The 23,329-nt window shown below is 54.4% G+C and overlaps 1 long non-coding RNA gene across 4 annotated transcripts; it reads right to left on the reverse strand.

Moving 5' to 3' along the window:
- Positions 1–370: 370 nt before the first annotated feature.
- LOC122421638 lies at positions 371–12,027 on the reverse strand. 4 transcript variants are annotated; one of them, XR_006263545.1, is made up of 5 exons: positions 11,892–12,027; positions 6,854–6,940; positions 3,673–5,202; positions 3,368–3,450; positions 371–2,932 (listed from the first exon to the last, which is right to left on the reverse strand). It is a non-coding gene; the product is annotated as an uncharacterized LOC122421638 (long non-coding RNA). The 4 variants fall into 4 exon arrangements; XR_006263547.1 differs by having other exon boundaries at positions 6,854–7,020; XR_006263543.1 differs by having other exon boundaries at positions 6,854–7,052.
- Between the last annotated feature and the right edge of the window lie 11,302 nt (positions 12,028–23,329).

A 23,329-nucleotide genomic window follows, 5' to 3' on the forward strand; every position in this document is an offset into this window, starting at 1 on the left:
GGCATCTGGCTACCCCAACCGCTGGCCGACCCTTCCCCCAAACGCTCTAGCCATGGAGAGCTCCCCTGACTTCTACAGCTGAGTTCAGACTTGCCGGCCCCAGGGAAAAGAGCTGCCTTCCCACCACTGCTCCCCAGCACCTGAGTGTGCCCTGGTTTTGTCATCTCCTATCACTGTTACCATTCTCCCACAGAAACCCCAGCCTAGACTCTGCGGTTCTAAATCATGCTCCATAAGAAAAGGGTTTTGTTGACAGTAAAGCTTGGGGGAAAATACTTAGTCCTCTGTCTGTCCTTGAGTATTCACAATTCCCATCAGCACTTTTAAAGGCTCTGATAAGTCCTGCACTACAGAAACCTACTGAGTTTAATTTCTTTTTTTTTCTAAAGAGCAATGACATCTCTTAGAACTTACTTTGGGAATCTCTTACCTAATTTCCCTTGGAAAACTCCCAGCTAAGCCACATTTTTCTCATCCTCCCAAGGTCCTGATTGGTTCAGCCTCCCTGGGAAGCCTTTCCAGCCTACTCTGGGGTCTCCCTCCCACCCACCCAAGCCCTCAGAACCTGTGCCTCAGGAGACTGTTTTCTGCCCCATCCTCTCATTCTCTGGGTGGACTGGTTTTCTCCCCCTTGACATGGCTGTGAGATCCTGCAGGCTTGAATCATGGCTATATCGGCACTTATATCCCCCTCAAATGAGTAGCACAGGGAAGGACTCACAGTAGGTGCTCAATTCTGATAAGAAGGGTAGATATTAAACTCCCCAGGAAGCATTCAGAGCTACTGTGGAGGCCATGCCATGCAGTAGATCCTTGATCTGATTAGAGAGGGATATTAAAGATATAAGAGGGGAGGACTTCCCTGACAGTCCAGGGGTTAAGACTCTGCACTCTCAACACCAGGAGCACAGGTTCGACCCCTGGTCCAAGAACAAAGATCCAACATGCCACCCCACACAGCCAAAAACAAACAAAAAGATACAGTTGGGGAAGCACTGGTCAGAAATGCCTCTGGATCAAAGATGCGGAGTTTACAGTCCAGGGTGCCCAAAAGAGAGAAGCCCTAAATCCAAACTCCCAGACAGACGGGAGTATTTATTGAGCACCTACTAAGAGTCAGGCGCTGTGCCAGTCGTGAGATCTCACTGACTTCTCCCTGTGCCCCAGTCCCCGGGGAAGCAGATGGCTCCTGCTTCAGAGTGGCAATCGGACTCACAGGGGTGAGGTGACTTGCCCAAGGTTGCACCTCAGAGCGTAGCCCTCAGGCTCCAAAGCCCAAGTTCTTCACAGGACCCTTTTCTCCCCAGGGGGGCTCCTCTTCACTGCTCTGGGTTCGGCCAGTTGCGTGTCTCTCCAAGGCTCCCAGGGCCACCCTCGCACAGGACCTGCCACACTGTTTCTGCTTCCCATGCCTCTGCTTCTCCTTCCCGTCCCCATCGGGGGTGGGAATTCTAAAGGGGAGATGGCACCAGCTTCCAGGTTTGTGGTGACCACCTGCTATGGACTGAATTGCATCTCCCTCCATATTCACAGCCCTGATGTGACTCTATTTGGAGGAAGGGCTTTGGCTTAGGTAATTAAGGCTAAATGAGGTCACAGGGATGAGGCCCTAACCCCATAGGACCAGTGCCCTTACAGGAAAAGGAAGAGATGTCTGATATCTATTTCTCTCCTCTCTCTCTCACACTCTCTCTCTCTCTGCATATGCGCAGAGAGAAGGCCATGTGAGAACACAGCAAGAAGGTTCTATCTGCCGGCCAAGGAGGTAGGCCTCACCACAAACCATCCCTGCCACCTTGGTCTTGGACTTCCAGCCTCCAGAACTATAAGAAAATACATTTCTGCAGTTCAGCCATCCAGGGGTGGAGTTCTGTTATGGCAGCGCCCCTTCCTGCCCCAGGAAAAGGACGTCAGGCTCTTGAGCTTCTCCATGGAAGGCCATGGCCGCCCTCCTGCAAGCACTGAGGCCGGCCCCTTGGGGCGACTGGAGAAGGGGAGGGCGTGTGAGTGAGCCCACAGCCCGGTGATGGGGAAGCCGCACTTGTGTGCAGCCTGCCCTGCCCGTCTCTGCTTCCCAGGGATGGGGGCGACCAGGAGCAGGGGTCTGAGACTGGGCTAGGGTGAGGCTGATTCCGGACTGTTCCCTTTGGATGTCAGGAGCCAGGTCCAGGGTCTGTCTCCTTCTCACAAGCCCCCTGGCCAGGGTCTTCTCCTCTCTTGGAAACCCTCTCCTTTCAGGATAACCCCTCCCAGAGCTCCACAGCATTAGGGGAAGGCCCAAGCTCCCCCCGAGGCCTAGACTGCCTCCTCCTGGTGACCATCAGGGAGAGAAGCCAGGAAGAAGAACCCCAGAAGCCCCCAAAGAAATGAGAATCACTCACACGCAAAGGGCACAAAACAGGCCCCAGCCCACTGACTCCCGAGCCGCGTCCACCCTCCAGCCTGCGGGCAGCTCGTCCCTGACGGCCCACCGGCAGGTCCCTGCCCCTGTCCTGTAGGTCCTGTGAGACCCAGCCTCAGGGAAGGTGTGGTCAGTGGGGCCTGGGCCCAGGCCAAGATCCACCTGGTCACCAGCGGGGATGGGAGGAGCAGTGAGGTCCTCACGGGCTCAGAAAAGGCCCCCAGTCCTGGACGGGTCTGGGACAGGCAGGCAGGTCCAGGCAGATGCAGAGGGGATGGACAGCGGGCTGCCAGCCTCCCTCACGCTCCGCCAGAGCCGGGTCCTGTCCTCAGCCGAGCACCAACCAGGAGGGGCCTTTATCCAGGGGAGGCTTCAGAAGTTCGGAAGGATGAGATCTTCGGGGAGCTGTCCAGGGTTCCAGAAAACCAGCGAAGACTGCTCCAGTGTCACCACGGCCAGAGTCCAGGCTCCCGTGGGCTCCAGGAGGACAGCGGGCCAGGAGTCCTAGAGACGCAGCCGGGGCAGCGCCGCCTGAAGGGGGCACAGCAAGTGAGGAGGAGGGCCCGGCCTCCACCCGAGGCCAACCCACACCCGGGGGACACCCTCAGAGACCCCCGTCTCCCTCCTGTGCCGCCAACGCTGAGACAGGGGAGGGCGGGGGCCGTGGATGCTAGTAACACATAGAGACGGCGCCCCGCCTTGCCAGGGCCAGCACGGGGGTATGGAAGCAACAGAGAGAGCGCAGAGCCCACCCTGCGGGCATCACAGGTGGATGAGAAGCAAGGGTCCAGGTGGGCAGAAAGGGCCTTCAGAGTCCTCGGGAGGCTCGGCTTCCCTTTAGACATTCCCGCTGGGGGAGGGGGTCTCTGCACCACCCTTCCCCGGCACACACACACACGCACATGCACTCCTCCCAGGACGGGGAGCTCATTCCCTCACGGGGACGGTGATAAAGCACGTTCTTACACGAAGATCTGAGAGGGCAGGACCACATCTCACGTTGGCCTCCGAATCCTCCACTTATCCGGGAGAAGGCGCTCGGTCCCCGTCTGCGCTGAATGAAGGCACGTGCTGAAATCTGTGCTGTGGGCCTGCCCGCCGTGGTCGTGATTCCGTCCCACCACCTCCACCAAGGCCCCACGCAACAAGCCTTTCAGCCCCCCAGCTTCCGGCAGGAGCGTTTGGGCCGGGCCTGGATACCCGGGGAAGGGCCCAAGTGGGGGAAACGAAACTCAATGGAGCGCCCTCCCCCACCCCCTACCCAGGCTTACCAGACAGTGTCCTGATCCCAGCTCCTGCCCCACGGAGACCCCCCACAGCCCCAGCCTGGAAGACAAAAGAGCCAACCGAGACACAGGCGAAAACCGCACCCGGGCCCCCTCCCCAGCCCGGGCCAGACCTCTCTGCTCAGGAGACAGCCCCGGCCGGAGGCGGGGAGGCTGGGCCCAGGCGCACCACCCCCACCTCCCTTCCTCCCACCCCAGAAAACCCCTCACTCCCCAGAACACCTCCCTGTTCCCTGCCAACACCAACATGGGGCCCCGGAGAGAGCAGGGCGAGCCCCGGGCAGGAAGCTGGACATCTGATCCCAGCTCGAGCTGGACCAGTGGCCCCTCCCTCTGGGTCCCGAGGTCCTCCCAGTCCCGACATTCACCCAAAGTGCAGTAACCACCCGCAGTTTGAGGCAGAGGATGGGAAGCAGAAGGCCCAACCTCAGTTATCTTTCTGCCCACCCCCCCCCCGCCCTCATCTCCTATCTTTTCTGATGCCCCAGATAAAACTTGGGGAGCCAGATGGTGGGCTGGGGCTCTTTAGCGACTGTCTCCAGTGTGGAGAAGACCAGAGAATGCCCACAGATCCTGAGCCAGGACCATCTCCCAAGCTTTTCTTCTGATGACAGCTCAGCTATCTTAGGGCTTCCCCAGTGGCCCAGTGGTAAAGAATCCGCCTGCCAATGCAGGAGACGAGATGCAGGTTGGATCCCTGGGTCAGGAGGATTCCCTGAAAAAGGAAATGGCAACCCACTTCTGTATTCTTGCCTGGAAAATCCCATGGACAGAGGAGTTACAGTCGATGGGATGGCAAAGAGTCGGACATGACTTAGGGACTAAACAGCAAACAGCAACAAAGTTATCTTCATCCGCTGGCAGGCCTGGGCCCTTCCACTGTATTCTCAGAGCTTGCTGTCAGCACTTGGACTTGAGGGCCCGGGCCCAGAGCTGGAGATGTACTCAGACCCTTAAACCAAGAAGCATGTGCCCTGGGGTCACAGCGCCAAGGTCCCCACTTGACTGCCAGGCAAGAAAAGGAGCCCTAGCCAAGTGTTATAAACATGACGACAAAGGACGAGAACCAAGAAGGGAAGGGCCAGCCCAAATCCCCGGGAGGCCCCAGTCTCCTCCTGACACCAGATCTACAGGTGCTCAAGATGAAGTTACCAAACTCAGCTCCTCAGAAGTCCCTGAGGGTGGAGTTTGTAAAACACTAGCCCTTGATGTCATAAGTGGGGTAGGAAAATTACTCTCTGGGGCCCCATAAAATGGGGACAAGCTTTTTCTTTGTATCTTAGGGATAGGAAAGCAAATGAGCTGGAGCACTGATTTCTCCCTGGACTTAGGGATTCAGGGATGCTGTACTTTGCTCCACGGACCAGGAGAGGGCAGGAGAGGGCAGGCTGGTAGGCTGTGGGCTGGGAAGTTTGAATACTTATCTGCAAGGCTGCTTCCCAGTGTGGTCCTGAACATCCCGAAGAGCCCGGAAATTCCCTTCCTTCTCCTCTGTCTCAGGAACTTGCTTGCACTCTGTGAACAGACCCTGCACCACTCAGAGGAACATTGTTTAAATACAATAACAACCCATTGCCCTGACCCTGTGAACCCAGACTCCCTGGTACGAATAAATCAACGGAGGTTTCAGTGAAAGCTTTAGCTCCTGTATCAAGCTGACAAGCTGTCTAGGAGGGTATAAAGGGCTCTGAGGTCAAACAAACGTGAGTGAGGCGATGGCTTCCAGACCCCACGTCCCCAGCGTGTGACTCAAGGCTAATTATTCTCAAAGGCTCAGCCAGTGTCTGGCACACAGGGCATGTTCGCAAAAATTATCCTCCCCAGTTAATGATTTAAACTTTGGATAAATCTGGCGGTAACACTGATGGGCCATATTTATCCTGCAGGGTTATAAGCCTCCTGGGGCGGTGGGTGTATATACCCCACTTAGGAAGCACAGATCAAATATAAATCCCCTGTCTTGATGGATGGATAAATAAGCTTGTAATTGTTGTTGGTAGTCCAGACATATAGTATTAATAAAAGCTCCTCAGCGATAAAAAGGGACAAGCTATTGCTACATACAAGGACAAACTTCAAAAATAGTATAACTGGATGAAGGAAGGCAGGCCCAAGACAGGCTGTATGATTTCCATTTATATGAAATGTCCAGAAAAGGCAAACCTATACAGACAAAGCAGACTAGAGGCTGCCAGGGATTAAGAGTGGGCTGGGGATTAGCGGTAAATGGGGTGAGGGATCTTATGGGGCCAGTGGAAGGGTTTTAAAACTGATTTGTAGCGATGGGTGCAGAACTTGGTAAAATGACGAAAACTCAACTGAATTGTGCACTCGAAGTGGATGAGTTATATGATATGCCTTCATGAAGTTAGACCCAAAAAGGGGGCTTGAATTGCTGACACAGGCAATAGCAAGTTTAAACCTCAAAAACATTATGCTGAGCAAAAAAGACAAAAAAGTCAAGCACAACAGAGTCCCTGATGATGAAACTTTTGGGAAAATGTCTAATCCAGTTCAGTGGTTTCCTGAGGCTCAGAGGTGATTTAACAGCAGAACTTTGGGGTGATGCAACTGTCTGATATCTTGATTGTGGTGGTGGCCACACAGTTGTGTACCTTCATCAATATCGAGTGAGTGAGTGAGTGGAGTCGCTCAGTCATGTCTGACTCTTAGCGACCCCATGGACACCAGGTTCCTCTGTCCATGGGATTTTCTAGGCAAGAGTACTGGAGTGGGTTGCCATTTCCTTCTCCATCAATATCGAAATGTATGCTTTAAATGAGTGGGTTTTATGGCATGTAAATCATCCCTCAGTATAGTTCGCTTTTCAAAAATCACTTAGAACTGATGACAGAGGGCACGACTCAAGAAGGGTCAGACCAAAGGCCACACAGAGACCCAGTGGTGGGCTCCCAGGCCCCAGCATCGCAGTTCCCACTAGCCCACAACAGGCCCCACCCCACCCCTGCTTCAAGCCAAGGTCAGGAGTCCCATCAGGGAAGCCTTGGTTGAGGGACTGGACCCCAGAGAACCCTAGAGGTCCCTCCTGCCTCTGAAATCTACAAGTTTTCTCCCACACATGTGGGTTTCGTGGTGGGCCTGACCACACAGCTTGAGACTGGCCTCCCCCAGCCCCAGGAACACACAGAAGGAGAGGAAGGATCACCTCGGTTACTCCTTTGATGTTGGAAGGGTCACGGCGGCCACGTGAATGTGTCCGGAACCACACGGGTGGGTGGGGAGATGCCTCCAGCTGTCATCGAGAGAGAGGAGGAAAGATGGGGTGGGAAATGTAGCCGTGGGTGCGCTGGAGAGTAGATGCCAGCCTGTGTTCTGAAATCACAGCATTTGCCAGAACTGATCTCCTGGGATGCAGATTGGAAGAGAAATGAGAAACCACAGGGTACCTTGGTGGGGCCAGTGCCAACCAGAACACCCAAGGGTGCGGGAAAGGACATGGGCTTCCGGTCCCGCTCTGGCACCCTGACCAGCAGCGTTGCTTCTCTAGCTGGCCCTCTCATCCACACAGTGGGGATGATAATAGTGCTTGCCATCCTGGGGCTGTTGTGCGGATTACATGAGGTGGTAACTAGTATCTCTCATCTTGCATTCTCTTCTTTTCTTACATTATTATGACTACCATTGTCCACACTGCTCATTAATACCATCCACGGATACTCAATTTTCCCCCTACACTCAGTGCTGATTGTCGTAATGGAGGGAAAGCTGCCAGGGAAATGCATTTGGTTGCATTTTAGGATCCCCCTGGGTTTGAGGGCTTTTTTTTTTTCCCTGACTCTGGAATAAAATAGCTGCTCAGAGAGCTGAGGCATCAGAGAGACGCTGGCCTGCATTGCTGTGGATGAGTGCGTGCTGGGAGATGATGGCAACTCCTGGGAATAAGAGGGTGTGTAAGGCGCCTTGTGGCAGACTTGCAGAGGGAGAGAGAGGCTTCTGCACATGCGCACAACACCATCTCACGACACATTCAACTACAAACCTACACAAAAGGGGAGCTTTGGTATCCACACCTCCCTCAAACAAGGGGACCCCTGAGCTGCGGGTAGGGGGGAACGCCTTTACCTGAAAAAACAATGGGTTGGATTTTTTTACTCCCATTTTACAGATGAGGAAACTGAGGTTCAGAGTCCAGTGCCTTGCTCCAAGATCACCCAGCAAGAAAAGGATGCAGCTGGATTCTAACTAGGCCTGTTGAGGCCCTAAGGGGGAGAAGGCTTCTCTTCTGATATGGAGGTGGGGGTTAAAAGAGAAAAGACCTGCAAGGCTGTGTCAAGTGCAAACACTGGCTGTCAGTGTTACTGTGAGAGAACTCACCGGAACAGCTAAACCATCTGGGTCAGTTTATTCCAGTGGCTTCCATGGTCTTGAGGCAACTGATCATGTTCCCTTTTAGGAGAAGAGGCGGCGTACTATAGTAGTTTCAGATACACACTTCAGAGCCAGACTAGTTCTAGATTCAAATCCCAGCTCTACAACTAACCTGTTGTCTGACCCTGAGCCAATCACTTCACCTCTCTGAGCCTCCAGTTCCCATCTGTAGTGCCCAGTTCTCAGCCTTTCCGTGAGGTCTCCAAGCGGCAACTCCCAGCAAGAACTTTGGTTAACAAATGGCAGATGGTTAACAGTTAACAAATGGCAGCTGGAGCCGGTTACCAGTAATCATCTACCCCACCCCTCTGAGCACAGGTTAGCTCAGCCCCTCCCTCCCCTCCATGACTCGCCCAGTAGCTTCCAGAGGGGCCCACCTGTCACCCCAAGGGAGCAAGGGACACCTGCCTCGTCTGATCCGGTCAGCCTGGTGAGGGATGAGGGGACAGATGTCACCCTCTGCCGGCCTTTGCCTCTACTGAGCATCGCTGCCTATTGTTCCAGGGAGCTCCAGCTGACAGATGAGCTGTGCCTCAGAGAGGAGGGGAAGGATCCCTTCCAAACAAAGGACTAGCCTTTAAGTTGTTCCCCAGCCCATTGAGCCTGCACAATGGCCCCAATGCCCCAGAAACACCACTGTTCAAACAGCCTGAGGTCCACCCAGGAGAGAAACCAACAAGCCCAATACAAATGAAAGCAAATAACTAGATGTCTCTACAAGATTCAGGGGCAGTAAAAGTGACCTGAGCTGAGAGTGGAGGCACTAAAGCTTCCAAGTCTGTACTAGGTGTTGGGCACTTTTCACGCACAGGTTCAGAGCCTCACAATCGCCTTTTAAAGGCAAGTATTATGATTCCCATTTTGCAGATGAGGAGACTGAGGCTCAGAGAAGGGAAATGACTTCCTCCTGAAACTGACACAGAGCGTAGGGTGGGGGGAGGATTCGACACAGATCCCTGTAACTCGGTGCCTTCTATTTCTACCGCACTAGGCTGCCTGGTGGAGAAGGCAATGGCGCCCACTCCAGCATTCTTGCCTGGAAAATCCAATGGACAGAGGAGTCTGGTAGGCTGCAGTCCATGAGGTCGCGAAGAGTCGGACACGACTGAGCAACTTCACTTTCATTTTTCACTTTCATGCATTGGAGAAGGAAATGGCAACCCACTCCAGTGTTCTTGCCTGGCGAATCCCAGGGAGGAGGGAGCCTGGTGGACTGCCATCTATGGGGTCGCACAGAGTCGGACACGACTGAAGTGACTTAGTAGCAGCAGCAGGCTGCCTGGAAGAGGGATCAACTCAAAGAGCAGAATCCTGCCCTGGGCAGAAGCAGGGATGAGGTCCAGAGAAAGGATCCTTAAGAAGAAGATTTTAAAAAACAACTGGCAAGACCAATAATAAGGAGACACCAACCCTGTTAACAGTGATTTCTGCCAAGGGCATAAAAATATGGAGAAACTCCTCTGATGAAGCCTTTTAAAAGCATTATACACAGAGCACAAATTCACTTAGTATTTTCAAGCACAGAAAATGTACCACAGGGAAATACGTAAAAATGGTAAAGAGAGTAGTTATTCTTGGATGACAGAGTTTTGGACTTTTCATCCCTTTTGTTTTCAGTGTTTTCCAAATCTCCTATAATTATCATGCATTCTTTTAAACTTACTATGTTCATCTTAAAGGTCACCAAAAAAATTTCATGTTTGAATTCATTTTGAATACCAGTGGAGAGAGTGGTCCTTCTAAATCTCGTGGGAAGTTACGGTTCCTTTGAGGGACTCCAAAGAATTCACCTCCCTCCTCCCTGAAGGAGTGGAGAGATGGACCTAAAATGCAGCAAGAAGGTGTAGGGTAGATTTCAGAGACTTTCTCAATGGCCAGCATCATTAAAGTACAAAATAGGTGGGCAAGAGAGCCATAGGAATGTTACCCTTAAAACGGGCTTTGCTGGTGGCTCAGACAGTGAAGAATATGCCTGCAATGCGGGAGACCTGGGGTTCGATTCCTGGGTTGGGAATTCAATACTTGGGTCAGGAATTTGGTCCTCGGGTTGGAAATGGGTCAGGAAGATCCCCTGGAGAAAGGAATGGCAACCCACACTCCAGTATTCTTGCCTGGAGAATTTCATGGACAGAGGAGCCTGGCGGGCTACACAGTCCATGGGGTCGCAAAGAGTTGGATACCCTCAAAATTCTTTCAACATGAAATTAACCAACCTCAGTGTGGGATGAGCTTGAGGCCACCCAACGCTAACCTCTGCCCAAGTGTCCCCGGGGATACCTTTTTACCCAGAGTGGTTCTGGGCCGGGGGTGAGGGGAGAGGTCTGACCATCTGCACGATGAAGAGGAGGAGGGGGTCTGAGTAAACCTCCAGATGCCCAGCCCCACCCTAGCCCTGCTGACTCATCCCCTGGCCACGTGGCCCGGACATCTGCCGTACCTGAAGCAACGCCCCTGAAGTCTGAGAACCGCTGTCCTCAGGTTTCCCGTCTGTCGAGTGGAATTACTCATCCCTCCCCTCCCCCACCAGGCCCGGCAATCGCGAAGCTCCCCGGCTCTCCCAGATGGGGACGGCGCTGTCGGTCGCCCGAAGGAGCCGCTGAGCCCCGGGTCTCACTCAGTCTGAGGCTGAGCACCGAGAAAAACAAAGCCGTTCTCTCCGCCCTTCCCCGCACTACCACCTACCCCCTCCGCCCCCAGCAGCAGGTGGGGGCGGTTTCCCCGCGCCGGCACTGCAGTGGGGTGAGAGCGCCAGCAGCCCGGGCACAGGGCAGCCACCGGCCTGGAGCCCGGAGGATGAGGGTGGGGAATACGGAGCCCCCAGCCTCCCATTTCTCACAGCCGAGATGCAGTGTCTCTAGCCGAGGGTCCTCCAGTGGGGGAGAGCAGAGATCGGCCCCCTCCCTCCCAAATCCCCAGCCTCCCTAGAGAACGTACGGGAGAGATGTAGGCGAGGAGCTGGGGGCTCGGGGGGCTCTGCAGACCCATTTAAGGATACAACGTGGGCTTTAGAGTGGCACCTATCTGAATTCAAAAATCCCTGACTGTGTGACCTTGGACCTGTCGCTAACCTCTGGAGCTCAGTTTCCTCATCTTTAAAATGGGACGCTTACCACCTCCGGGGACTGTTGTGGACATGCACGCAACTCACTCAGCTGTTGCTGGCAGAGAGCTCTCCTCAACCTGATGTATTATTATCATTATCGATACCATTATTCTCAGTGAAGAGGTTTTCCGGCCCCCTGCATCCCTTTGGACACTGGACATCTGGCATTTGAGTCCCGAAGTGGAGAATTGGCAGGTGCCAGGGTGGGGGCTTGGGGGGGAGCTTGGTATGAGACAACGGGGGTGGGGGGCTCAAGAACCCTGCTCCACCCTCCCATCCCCCACCTCCAGTTCTGAGACCACGGAGGGTCCCTTCAAGGCTTGGCTGGTTCTGGTGGGCGGAAAAGGTTCAGGGGGACCGACTTCTCCTGTTCTGTCCGGTAGCGGGGGGAAGGGAGGGTCTTTGTTCCCCCATCAAATCATGACTGCAAGACCCCCATGGGCGCTAGACTCGGATTGCAAACTCCTCTCTTCTTCCCCATGCCCCACCCAGGCTGGGGTCGGGTGCATTTGACAACAGCGGACTGGAGAAGCTCTTCGTCCAACAAATGAGGGCAGCTTCAGGCAAGGTTTGCCACCCCAGGCAAGGTTTGTCCCAGCCTGGGACCCTGGGACCTACCCTCGACGCCAGCCTCGGGGAAATTAGGCTGTTCCCGGCGCGCAGACAAGGGTGCTTGGGCAGGGAGGGCTGTTAGAACGGGGCGGCGGCTTACCTCGGGTCCGCGGTCCTGCGGCTCCAGTGCAGAGGGCTCTTTGTGCCCCGGCTCACAGCGCAGAACTGGGGGAGCCCCTGCAGGCGCCTCCCATCGCAAACTCCTCCCCGCCCTCGTCCGCAGCCTCCCTCCCTCTGGTCCCCCGAGCGCAGCCGGCGTCGTCTTTGTAGCTGCTGCAGCGCCCATGAAATTTTAATGCGGGAGCGGCTGGCGGGCGGAGGCGCCCCACCCCCGGCCCTCCCCTCGGCCCTCCTCCCGCCTCCCCGCGCCCCTGCAACCCCACACCCTACCCTTCACCCCGTCCTGGGGGTCGGGGTCTGAGTGGCGGGTGCGGCCGGGTGCGGGGGCAGCGCACCGACACCCCCGCGGCACAAAGAGGCGAGCTGGGTAGCGCGCTCGGCCTCCCGCATCCCAGCCCGCGGCGCTGCCATGGCAACGCTTGCCAGGGTGAACTGGACCAGGGATGGAGAGGCGAGCGGCGCGCGACTGCGGACCGGGGGAGTAGACGCCTGGAGCCGGGGCGGGAGGAAGGGGGTGGAGTGCCTCTCCATTAATCTGCACGGCCTGGGTGTGCGCCTCTCTATTAACCCCGCCCGTGGTCGTGGTGGAGTCAATACCTGAACCCCGGTCTGAGACCTCACAGGCTTGTTCGTGCCACTACACCACTAGGCCTAACAACTTAGAGGTGTGGCTTTTCCCCCAGCCTGCCCTCTCTTTCCTACCTACTATTTTTTTCTAGAGCAGTAAGAATCTGCGGCAATGCGGGAGACCCGAGTTCGATCCCTGGGTGGGGAAGAGCCCCTGGAGAAGGAAATGACAACCCACTCCAGTATTCTTGCCTGGGAAACCCCGTGGACAGAGGAGGCTGGCGGGCTACAGTCCACGGGGTCACAAAAGTGTTGGACGTGACTTAGCGACTAAGCGCACCAACAAGAGTGTTAGAAAATGGTCCCAGAGCAGTCGCTGGAGACCGGGTCCTAGGGAAGCACCATTACATCACCTGGAAACGCGTTAGGAATGGAGATTCTCTGCCTCTCTGCAGAGCTACTGGATCAAAGACGCAGGCGTGGGGGCCCAGAGATCCGTGTTTTAACAAACCCTCCAGGGGATGCTGACGCTTGAGAACCACTGTGCCAGGCCATTCCAGTGGTCTCTACAGCCAGCTATCCTGGGTCAGCTCTATCCATGCCCCTTGGTGGATGACCCGAGACAAATCACTCCCTTTCTGAGACTCAATTTCCTAGACTAGGAAGTAGAGGTAATATTGGAGCTCACCTCAAAGGGTCGTGGGGGTTAAATGCAGGAATACCTGTGGGGAGAGAAGCTTAGGACTGCCTGGCACTTAGTAAGGGCTCAAAACACTCAAAACACATTTTAATTCCAATGACATCTCCTTTCATTTTCACACCTCTGCGTATATTATTTATCATCTCCATGGCTCTGAAAAGGACATTAAGGCTCAGAGAGGCAACAAGAGCCGCCCAGGTTCCTGGTAAGAGATCCAGGTGGGATTTGAACCCACCAGCTCAGGTCCCAGGTTTATTAGCGATTAACTACACTACACATCTCTTTTCTTCAGAAAATCCAGACCCAACTCAACAAAACCTAGAGCACATTTCCAGTGTGCACAGCCAAGGCCACTGCAGGAACTATGCAGTTGCCATGGCGGGACCCAGATTCTGCCTTCACCCCAACTGAGTCAGCCGTCCCACCACATAAGCAAGACTCATGTGGAGCTGTTAGAGAGAAGTCAAGATGGGCGTCCAGGCACAGCATGGCCCCAGAGTCCACAGCCAAACCCCCGTCATTACAGGTCTACGACTTTGCCCTGCATCACCGGACCACACACAAAAGAGGAAATGAGCTTCAGCATGACTAGCTCCAAACGAACATAGGGGATGCATAGGGGTCACTCTTTAAAAAAAAGAAAAATAGTATTCCCAAGCACCACCTATTCCATAATCAGTTCCCAAATTCTCCTGAGGATCCGCCCATCATTTCCAATATCCATTTGAGGGAAAAAAATTGACACTTGCCACTCGCAAATTTTCAACGCTTCTCCTGTTTCCTGGGGCTTCCCAGAGATGAATGATAAGGGGTCCGTGATTCCATTTCCAAGCAACTTTGTTTCCAGGGATATCTTTTCCAGGAGGACAGCAGGAGGAAGAGGGGAGTAAAAGAAATAATCAGAAGCTGCTGTGGGCTTACTGGGAAGACTGTGTCTAAGCGAGGTGGGTTCAGCGTGAGCCGTAGACTGAGTGATGCCGAAGAGGACAGACCCCATGTCCAGCAGGTACAGGAACCCGAGAGGCGTGGTCCTGCCTGCTGCCCTTGGTCCCTGGTTCTCTGATTTCTTTATCTCAGATAGCTCAAACTGGCTCTCCCGTGGGATTCCGTTGGTCCCTTGCCTTTTCTCTGTCCAGCCACAGAGCACCTTTGCGGTGAACAAAAACTTCCCTCGAATTTGCCATTATCCTGGGAAGGGGCGGGACCCACAGTAGCCTCCATCATCTCCTTTAATGCTCCAGGTACTGCCACCACCCGCTCTGGGGCCCACGTCTAGTCTGATGTCTGTGGGGAGCTGGCATCCTTCTTGTCTCCGACCCTCACCGTATCCTGCAAGTAGACCCAGGACGTGGCAGGGTCCACCTCCAAAATGGTAGAATGTCATTCTCACCACAACTCGCCAAGAACCCCAGCCTCCAGGGGACATTTCCAGTGTTACCCTGGGCCCCCGGGGGGCCCACAGGCGGATAAGAGCAGCGGATGGCTCCCCAGAAGGAAGTGTCAGTGTCTTCTGCCTCCCTCGAAAGTGGCTTGAGCAGCTTAGAACAAAGTGCTGGTCGCCATGGCAACAGGAATAGGTGCCATCATCCCAGAGATGCATTTCAGCATATAGCTGCCTCCTGTAAGCTGGCCCAGGTGGTTGCCTCACCTGTTTTCATGAGTCTCTGTGAGCTAGGTAGTTTGGGGCTCATCATGCCTTCACCCCCACCCCCCCACCCCACAGTCCAAGATATCCCAGGAATTCTGACAGGGGTAACGTGTCCAGGAAAAACTCTGATTTCTCTTTCCCTGGAGAAACTCAGCTGGCCCAGGTGGCCAGGGTTCCAATTCCAACTCTATCATCAACCTGCCTGGTGCCTCTGAGTACTCACCCTACTGTACCTCCTTTTAAATTAAAAAAAAAAGTATTTTATTGAAGCATAGTTTATTTGCAATGTTGGGTTAATTTCTGCTGTCTGGCAAAGTGACTCAGTTATAGATCTAAACATTCTTTTTCGTATTTTTTCTGCTATGGTTTATCATATCAAATCTAGTCTCACATGCTGTACAGTAGGACTTGGTTGTTTATCCATCCTATATATACTAGTTTGCATCTACTAATCCCAGGCTCCAATCCTTCCCTCCCATCCCTTGTCAAACATAAGTCTGTTCTCTGTGACTATGAGTCTGTTTTTGGTTCATAACTATGTTCATTTATGTCATATTTTAGATTCCATATACAAGTGATATCATATATGTTTGTCTTTCTCTATTTGACTTATTTCACTTAATATGGTCATCTCTAGGTCTATGCATGTTGCTGCAAATAGCATTATTTCTTTTTTGTGGCTGAGTAATATTGCATTTAAATATGTACCGCATCTTTATCCGTGCATCTGTTGATGGACCCTTAAGTTGCTTCCGGTCTTGGCTCTTGTGAATAGTGCTGCTATGAACACAGGGGTGCGTGTATCTTTTTGAATTATAGTTTTGTCTGGGTGTGTGCCCAGGAATGGGATTGCTGGATCATATGGCAACCCTATTTTTAGTTTTTTTCAGAAACCTACATACTGTTTTCCATAGTGGCTGCACCTAAAAAAAAAAATTGGGTGAATTTCACATAGCTAAAACCGATCACTTTAAAGCAAGCAGTTCAGTGGCATTTATCCTTTATTTTTGACTGTGCTGGGTCTTCACTGCTGCCTGCAGGCTCTCACTGGCTGTGGCTCGCAGGGGCTACTGTTTGTCGTGGTGGCCCCTCTTGCTGGGGAGCACTGGCTTTACGGCACCAACTCTGGCTGTGGTGCCTGGGCTTAATTGCTCACAGCGTGTGGGATCTTCCCGGGCCAGGGATCGAACCCGTGTCTCCTGCACTGGCAGACGGAATCTTTACCACTGAGCCTCCAGGGAAGTCCAGTTCGGTGGCATTCAGCACATTCCCAGTGTTGTGCAACGACCGCCTCGATCTAGTTCCAAACCATGTTCATCCCCTCCAAGTAACACCCCCCACGCATTAAGCAGTTCCTCCCCACCCTCCCCACTGCCCCAGGCCCTGGCAACCCTGAATCCATGTCCTGTCTCTTATGGATGTGCCTTTTCTGGTTATTTCAAATAAATGGAAGCATAAGATATGTGTCCTTTAGGTTCCGGCTTATTTCACCCAGCATAACATTTTTGAGGTTTATCCACGTCGTCACACATACCAGCACTGGGTTCCTTGATATGGCCGAATCATATTCCATTGCATGGCTACACCATAATCTGTGTGCCCATCCGTCCGTTGATGGACATGTGGGTTATTTCCACCTGTCGGCGATTGTGGCTGCTTCTGCTGTGAACATGTGCAGACAGTCTGAGTCCCTCTTTCCAAGCCTTTTGGGTACGCGCTTCTCTGCCCCTTGTTTTCTTCTATACCCTCCCCCAACCCTGCACCTGACCCCCCGACCCTGCACCTGACCCCCGACCCTGCACCTGACCCCCCGACCCTGCACCTGACCCCCCGACCCTGCACCTGACCCCCGACCCTGCACCTGACCCCCCGACCCTGCACCTGACGCCCCCAACCCTGCACCTGACACCCCGACCCTGCACCTGACCCCCTGACCCTGCACCTGACCCCCCATCAACCCTGTACCTGACCCCTGACCCTGCACCTGACCCCCCCCCCCAGACCCTGCACCTGGTCAGGGCGTCCTGGAGAGGGTGTGAGGTGGACTTCACCACCTTGTTACCTAAACCAGTCACATAAACCCTCCTCCCCCAGTGCCGCCTCTCTGCCTGGCCACACCTGCCGTATGCTCTAAAGAAGGGCTCCGGGAAGAGCCAGATTTCATCTGCCCTCCAGCCAAGCTATTAACAGAGCCCGTGTGCCTCCATCCGGGCCTCGGCGGAGCTTCTCTCTGACAGCTGTTCCCTGAGCCAGCAGCTCAGCTCCCAGGCTCACTCAGATAGAAACTGCATTTTGACTCATCAAAGCAGCTATCCTCGCTGGGGTGAGGGTGGAGCTCCCCAAATTCAGGGGAAAGTGCTCGTACCGCAGAGGAGAGCCGTGTGTGGCACGGCCCTCAAAAAGCATATGCCCTTCAACATTCCCAGCAACCTCCCTCTCCGCCCCCCTACCCGCCATCATCACCTTCAGAAGCAATGAACTTACCCCACCCCGCTAACTTGACACTGTTCAAGGGCTTTACCCACATCCCCCACCCCCAGCATCCTCTGAGGAAATGTCAATATCATCTTCATCTGATAAAGACAGCGAGGCTCAGAGAGGGGGCGTGATTTACCCTGGGTCAGCCAGCTAGAAAGTGCTGAAGCGGAGATTCAGGCTCAGCACTGTTTCCAAAAGCTGCGCTCAGAATCACTGAAAAAACCATCTGCATTCACGCTCACCCAGTCCTTCCCCTAGAAAGGATGCTCCAGCCCACGGTCCGCTGGACGCCACCACTTTACTAGGGGTGCTCTGGGGTCCATCCACCGCCCTGCCCTGGGCATGCACAGCGGTGGTTAATCTCTCCCTCAGTCCAGGAGGGACATCATTGGCTCAGCATCATTGCCACAGATGAGTAGAGTTCCATGTTTTCCAGCCTTGCTTCTGTTTTGCCCTCAGGAGCTGCCTTCAAGCGCAAAGGCCAGCAGTCCCGCTAGGTAAAGCGTGGACAGGAATATGAGCCTGGACTGTCCAAGATACAGACCGAGACAAGGATTCACAGCTCGTGGTTGACTTGGAAGCTGATCCCAGGAAGTGAAGCAGATGAGTTGGAGAGTGGACTAACGGAGGAAGACAAGAAGACCGAAGAGCCAGACTGGGTGGGTCAGTGAGGGCATCGCTCTGCGAGGGCTGCCGTAACAGAATGCCACAGACAGGGAGGAATTCAGCCACGGGAACTTATCTTCTCACAGTTCTGGAGGCTGGAAGGCCACGGTCAAGGCGCCAGCACAGCTGGTGTCTCCCGAGGCCTCCCCCCGAGGCTTGCAGAAGGCCACCTTCTCCCTGTGTCCCCACCTGGCCGTTCGTCTGTATGTACACCCCTGGTCTTATCTGAACCCCGGTCCTCTGGGATCAGGGCCCCACTCTCTGGCCTCACTTAATCTCCATGACCTCCATAAGGGCCCTATCTCCAGATACAGTCGCACTGGGGTCATACTCAATTCCACCTGTGAATTTAGGGAGACACACTCCAGTCCGTAACAAGAAGCAAGTGGCTGTGGCAGCTGCCCCGCTGAGGTGCTCTGACAGGTGGGGCCCGCCTGAGCTGTCCCACGTGAGGTCCAGGGAATCAGGGCACCTGCCCCCAACTCTCACCTGTCGTGGTTGAAGGACACTCCCCGCGCATCAGCCCCTCGCCACCTCCAGGCTGCCCCGGGCTCACACCCAACACGTGCACTTGGCCAGAGACAGCAGTCAGCGGGGAGTCATGGGGCCCACAGCACAAAGCCACTGGGGTGCCTGGGCATAGTGAGGGTCCCGGGGACATGCCAAGGGGTGTCCTGCCTACTCCCATCACCCGCCACTGCCCAATCCTACCCAGCAGAGCCCACCCTGCCCTCCACGAATCCAAGGTCTCCCCAGTTTGAGAAGCTTCCACCCTCTGGGTGCCAACCCAGCGTATGCTGGTGAGTAACACAGAACCCCCCCCCACCTCCTTGAAGCTCCCACCTAGTCAGGGAATGAGCAGAAGTCACTGGGAGCAATGCCATCATGACGAAAGTTCAGAGGACTTGGGAGAGTTTATATATTAAAGACCCAACTCGTCTTTGAGGTCAATAAAAGGCCTGCTGAGTGCCAGACTCTGTACCGGGGACCGAGAACTGAAAGTCACAGGAAGCATAACTATTCCTTTTTAGAATCTTTTCAGTTTCAAGTGGCAGGAAAATAAGTCCGGCGCTGTAACTGTTTCAGGCACAGCTGTATCCAGGTGTCCAAGCAACATTACCAGGCGTCCATCTTTCTCCAGCAGTGAGGAGGCGCTCACCAGGCACTGCCAGGCTCTCTGCCACCTGGCTCTTTACTTCTTTTCTCTACCTTCCTCTCAGCTCGATCGGTAGCCAAGACATGGATTTGGGAGTCAGGCGGACGTGAGTTGGAATCTGTACTTTACTCACGATGTGACATCACTCTGGGCCTCAGTTTCCTCTTCTGTAAAATGGGCACAACACAACCTGTCTTGCTGGGCTTTCGGAACAATTAAGTGATTTAACTGCCGAAAACACATGGCATGGTCAGTAAATATCCCCCTGCCCATCTCTCTCTCTCTCTACTGAAGAACCATTAGAGACTAGCTAAGACCCGGAGTTCTTAGTCCCGAGAAATTATTATAAACGGTCTCAGAAACTCCACAGACATCAACCCTGTCTGCAGGGCATGTAAGTAGCAAGTCCTGTCCACAGCTCATTTGCTCTTTTACATGTGCGCGTCCAAGCTGTTGGTTTAACTCAGTATAGGTTGGTGAGGACCCCGCACCACACTCGTGGTTGCCTTCTTTGTCATCACTACCCACAGGGCCTGAAGGTGTACCCTTGCCTTTATGGACCCCCCCCAGTCAGTTATCCTTTAAGGAAGACCATCGGACCAGCAAGGTTCGGGGTTCACTAGTATCCCACAACGTCTTTGCGGTGCCCAGAGCAAGGCTCGGAGACCAAGCGGCCTTGCCCGAGGTCACACGAGCCTCCCCCATCCCCACCTCGCTCCTTGTTCTGCGAGGGCCAGCCCCTGCCCCCCTCCCCTTTGTCCAGGTGCGTGTGTGTGCACGTGCATGTGTGTGTGTGTGCATGTGTGTGCATGTGTGTGCCCGTGTGTGTGCACGTGTGTGTGCATTGTGTGTGCGCGCGTGTGTGCACACGTGTGTGTGCCTGCCTCTGTGCGTCCTGTGTCCCTGCGGCTCCTTTGTCTGCGCCTTTGTGTCCAGACAACAGAGGAGGCAGGCAGCGTGTGTGCCATTCTTAGCCAGCCCATCTCGCGATCTGTCTGCAAACAGATGCCCCGCACCTGCTCCCCGGCCTCCCCAGCCGCCCCAGCAGGTGCTGCAGCCGGCCAGCCTCTCCCCGTCCTGCCTGCCCCTCCTGGCCCATCTCTTTTCCTGTAAGGGCAGATGCTGGCAGAGCCAGGGAGGGGCCGGAAGGAACTGGAAAGGGGGAGACGTTCCCTGCAGAGCCTCCCTCCCAGATCCCTCACGCCCGCAGCCCCATCAGTGCATGCTCTGGACGTTTCACCAAACCCTCCTCACCCCACCCACTGCCGCCAGGGTCTCTGCCTCCATCACCCCCGCCTGGGACTTTTGGCTTCCCTCCAGTCTGCTCCTCTCACTCCAGCCAGAAGATTCTCGAAATGCAAAGCTGACCTCATCACTCCCCCAGCCCACAGCCCTTCAGGGTCGCAGGATAAAGAGTAAACACCTTGCCTTCCCAGCAAGGCCTTGCCTTGGCTGACTCCTGCTGACAGTCCCACGTCCACCCCTCACCACACTCCTGCTCCACGTGCCACCCGCCCCCCCGGCCCCGCCCTAGTGCCCTTGTCTAGGACAAGGACACTTGGAGTAGGGGTGAAAGCTTCTCCAGCCTCCCGGTCAAAGTCGAGGCCATTAGTCACACGCATTCCTTGATTGACGATGTCCCGCTCCTTCAGGACTGCCTTTAGTTTAAGATTACATAGCTATTTGTTTGTCTGTGTGTACACACACACACACACACACACCAGCTCGTGAGATCCTTTATGGGGGGAACTTGCTGTTTTTCCACCATTACATCACCAGAGCTTGGCCTGGGGTCTGACTCACAGGTGGCCCTCCACGTATACTGGTCAAAGGAACACCTAACCTCCCAGTGTAAATGCTGCAGTTCTGGAACGTGTCTCAGAAACCATTTTATAGATGGACGAACAGAGACCCACAGAAGGAAAGTGACTCACCCAAGGCTCTGTTGCGATGCGGCCATGCTGATGGTATAAGCCGTGTCTGCCTTCCAAAGGTCACCCTCTCCTTCAGAAGCCAATCAAATAGCCCAAGCACCCACGCTGAAGTGGCTGCAGAGATGCTGTCCCCTTTTGCCGGAACTTGTCTGCCTTTGTGAGTTAGTGGTTGTGTCCTCATCCCTTGCTCCAGACACCTGCTGCCGTCGCCCTGAGCCCCTCTCCCTGGGTCCACCCTCTCCTACAGCCTGTCATCTCCTCCCCTGACTCAGACGCAGTGTGAACCCCATCCTCACCGATCCCCAGAGCAGAAGCAAATGCAAAGCTCTTGAAGGAGAAGACTAAGGAAATTGGGGGCAAATAATAGCATTTACTGTGTTCCAGCTCCTGGGCTAAATGCTTGAAGTGCAATGGCCGTAACAGCCCATGGCACCAGTACTGATATCATCCCCATTTTATAGACAAGGAAATTGAAGCTGAGGGACATAGCTAGGAGGTGTCTGAGCCAAGATTCAGCCCCAGCAGTCTGTGTCCAGATCCGGCCCCGTAACACCTTCCCGGGCTCTCAGACTGACCCCCGCACTGGTCTGGGACCAGCAGCCCATGCAGTCCTCCCTGCCTCCCTCAGCCCCGTCCACCCACCTCCCCACCCCCACGCGGCCACGCCGCAGCCATTCTGCAGGAACAGCGCATTCTTTATTTATGAGATGCATCTGGACTCTCCGCAGATCAGCTGGGAATGCCGTGGCATCTGCAAGCAGGAGGCAGAAAGTTCTGGAGGCCAGAAGTCCTCCAGGAGGTAGACAGGGGCAGGGCTCAGGGCACCAGGCTCCAGCAGGGGCACCCAGTGGGTCTGCAGAGCACGGAGTGGGGGTGGAGGCCCCGTGATCTGAGCTCTGGGTCCTCTCTGCATCCCGGCCTGCCCCAGGCAAGCAGCAGAGAGCCCAGCCCGGGGGTGCAGGTGCAGAGATGGGAAACGGGGCAGGCACGGGCATCTCCGCAAATGCCCACGGAACCCTACAGGGCAGGGGTTCTTGTGCCCACTTTATAGGGGAGGGAATCAAGGCCTGTAGAAGGTAGGAAGCTCTTTCTGAATTTTTAACCCTGCTTTGTCAGCCCTGTCACCCACAAAGAAGGAAATTAAAGTGGTTTATTGGGCTTCCCTGGTGGCTCAGATGGTAAAGAATCTGCCTACAATGTGAGAGACCTGGGTTCGATCCCTGGGTCAGGAAGATCCCCTGCAGAAGGGAATGCCTACCCACTCCAGTATTCTTGCCTGGAGTATTCCATGGACAGAGGAGCCTGGTGGGCTACAGTCCATGGGGTCGCAAAGTTGCGAAGACACGACTGAGTGACTAACACACACACACACACACACACACACACACACACACGCAAGGTGGCTTTTAAGCAAGCCCTCAGGGGCCTCCCTGGCGGTCCAGTGTTTAAGAATCTGCCTTTCAATGCAGGGGACACAGTTTCAATTCCTGATCTGGGAAGATCCAAATGCTGGGCAGTAGCTAAGCCTGTGCAACACAACTGCTGAGCCCACACACCGCGATTACTGAAACCTGCGCCCCTTATTGCCCGTGTTCCACAGCAAGAGACACCATTGCAATGAGAAGCCTGTGCCCTGCAATGAAGGGTAGCCACTGCTCGCTGCAAGTAGAGAAAGCCCTTGTGACACAATGAAGGCCCACCACAGCCAAAAAATAAATAAATAAATAGATTTTTTTTTTGTTGTTTAAAAATCTTTAAAAAAAGATTAAGGATGCCCTCAAGCCCAGGCAGAAAACTAAATATACAATAGAGAAAATGAGGCTCACAGAAAGGAATATGGAGTCAGGGGTTAAGCTCCTCCTCCAAACGCTTGCCACCTGGTACTGCCTAGTTGCTAGTGGTGGATTGTACTTTGGTCCCGAGCATCCTGGCAGTCAAGGAAAAGAGGGAATGCAGTTCCTTTCAAAGGTATCCAAGGACTACAAGGAGAAAGGAAGCTAGAGACAACAGCTGTGGCAGAGAAACAGAGGAGGACCATCAGGCCCCTAATCAAGTCTCAGATTCCAAAATTCCTAGAAATTGTCCCACCAATCCCTATTCCACCGCCCCTTTCCCTCCCCTACCCGCCCCAGGGTAGAACCATCCCCTGACAGCCTCTAGGAGGTGTGTTTTCACATGTGACCACCAGATGGCGGTGCGGCGCAGGTCTCGGGTGGAAGTTTGCTAGATTCCCACGGCGGCCCGGTGGGCTGGAGGGGCCGGGAAGAGC

Source organism: Cervus canadensis, chromosome 1, assembly GCF_019320065.1.
Source record: "Cervus canadensis isolate Bull #8, Minnesota chromosome 1, ASM1932006v1, whole genome shotgun sequence".
Taxonomy (NCBI): Eukaryota; Metazoa; Chordata; class Mammalia; order Artiodactyla; family Cervidae; genus Cervus; species Cervus canadensis.